The 2,417-nt window shown below is 39.9% G+C and overlaps 1 pseudogene; it reads left to right on the plus strand.

Annotated features, from left to right (window-relative positions):
• Positions 1–617: 617 nt before the first annotated feature.
• Positions 618–1,890, plus strand: LOC101563414 (annotated as a pseudogene).
• Positions 1,891–2,417: the final 527 nt, after the last annotated feature.

Consider the following 2,417-nt stretch of genomic DNA (forward strand, 5'->3'; position numbering starts at 1 on the left):
GGCGCAGGGTAGCAGGAAACTCTGGGTTTTGTTTTGATTTGATTTGATTTGATTTGATTTTTTTTTTTGTCAGAACCAGTTATTGAGCTCAGGCCCTTGCGCTTGCCAGGGATGCACTTCTACTGAGCCATCTCCCCAGCCCCTGATTTCTGTTTCTAAGAGTGAGCTCTTAATGGAAAAAGTCCATCCAAGGTCTAGGCACTTGGGAAGCTGGGCCTTCCTAAATCTGTTGTGCATCCCTACCATGTCAGTCTCATCTGAAAAACTATCTTTGAAGATCCTGCCTTCCAATTCCTTGTACATAAAACGTTGAGATGGATTTGTTTTTGCTTTTGTTTGTTTGCTTTTGGGGGGGGGGGCTGGCTCAGAATGCCTTAAATGCAGGTCTGCTAAGGCATGAGGATCTGAATATTGAACCACCATATTCTGAGCCTGACCACCTTTGCTTAAGCAGGCACTTAAACGACTGAACTAATGGGCAGTCCCCCTTCAAATAGACTGTTTCTTCCCCTTTATTATATGATCACCAACGAATGAGCACAGTGTAAGCCCCTACTTGTCCAAGTATATCTGATTCTTTCTGCAATACAATTTATGTTTCTGAGAGTGAGTTCTTAATGGAAAATGCCCAGCTAAGTTCTAGGCATTTGGGAAGCTGGGCCTTCCTAAGCTTGTTCCCATATGCAGGGAGTAATAGAACTTCTGTTTCCAAATTCAATGGGAGATGCAGACAAGACCTTGAGAGATGCAGATTCACACACTTGAAGGGGAACACAGTGCAGCCTGCAAGAAATAAGAAACCAGTCAAGTACTCACAGTTTGCATATTCTGATAGCAATGATGATTTTATTCCTGCAACTGTACCTTTAAACAAGAAATCCAAAACAACACCAAGGGAGTTAAAACAAGACAAGTCAAAACCTGCTTTGAAGACTGTCCAGAAAGAAGATAAGAAGATATCCTACTACAAGGGAAAAAGCCCTTTAAAAAGGGTGGCCTTAGAAGACAAGATCTTCCAGAGAAGCATAAAAGCTGCTCTAGCTTTTTTTTTTTTTTTTTTTTTTTTTTTGCCAAACCAGGGATGGAACTCAGACCCTTGCACTTGCCAGGGAAGTACTTATTCTACTAAGCCATCTCCAAGGCCCCTGCTGTAGCTTCATCAGTGAAGGAACAGCACCAGTCACCAGTCACCAGTGATGTGCAGAAGTCTCAGGATAAAAGCATTGAAAAACATAGCAGGAATAAAACAGAAACAATGGATAAGTCTCTACATATCTCTAATTGCAGTGTAGCTGGTGACTATTTAGATTTGGACCAGATCACAGAGGAAGGTGATGCCTGTGTTTGAGGGAAAAGGAAAATACCTGAATTTGCAGGGAGTAAGAGGAAGATTCTTTCAGCAGGCAGTGATGGCAGCAGTGCCAGTGACACCAAGCCAGATAAGACAGCTGATGAAGATTCTGAAAATGATTCTGATTGTGATGAAAGTGAAGATAATGAAGAAAAAATTACTATGAGAAAAAGTATAGTAACAGAAAATTAAAATAGAGAAGTGAAGGTAAAATCCCCAGTAGAAAAGAAGGAGAAGAAATCTAAATCCAAGTGTAATACTTTGGTGACGGCAATAAACTCTTCTCCAGCTACAATCAAATCAGAATTTCAGTTTTCACAAAGAGAGATTTCTTCAGAGGCCACTAGGGAAGACTTACAGATACAGAGTCATTCAGCTGAAAGCAGCAGGTCAAAATGGTTCCTGCCAGGGTAAACAGTGGCAGTGGCAGTGGCCCACTGGCAGTTGTAACTGTGAAATCCTCAAATCAGAATCTCTGCCTTGGCTTATCCAGATTAGCATATGTTAAACCTCTCCATCCAAAGGCCACTGGTAACTGAGTGTGATAACAGTGAAGTTCTTGACTGAGAGAATCACAGCTTTGCAAGTGTGTCTATAGTTGATTTATATTTATAATTCAGGAGGGATTGTAATAAAGAAGAGTCTTTTACAATGTCATAGAAATGATCTTTCAGATTGTGATCCTTTGAAAAGCTCTTCAGGACTTTGGGAGAGGTTTACCTATAAATTGTCTTCTCTTGCCATTCCTTCTTAAGAGCGTACTCTTTTTCCTTACGTGTCATACATCACTGTCTTTAGTTGATGGCACCTTGATATGGAGGAAGCCATGTTATCTGTTGGCATGATGTTCTTTCCTAGCTGTCTAGTTCATGACCAACATCATTATTTTCAGGAGACAATTCTTAAATCCTACAAGCCATTTAAGCTACATTGTCAATTTTGCAAGGATGTTTCATGTTTTGTCCAAATCTTACAGTAAAAACTAGGACTATTTTACATATTAAAATTGATACTATACTATGGAAAGTATCCCTTATTTGGAAATAGATGTTTATTGTATAGCAAA

Source organism: Octodon degus, unplaced genomic scaffold (assembly GCF_000260255.1).
Source record: "Octodon degus isolate 3935 unplaced genomic scaffold, OctDeg1.0 scaffold00612, whole genome shotgun sequence".
Taxonomy (NCBI): Eukaryota; Metazoa; Chordata; class Mammalia; order Rodentia; family Octodontidae; genus Octodon; species Octodon degus.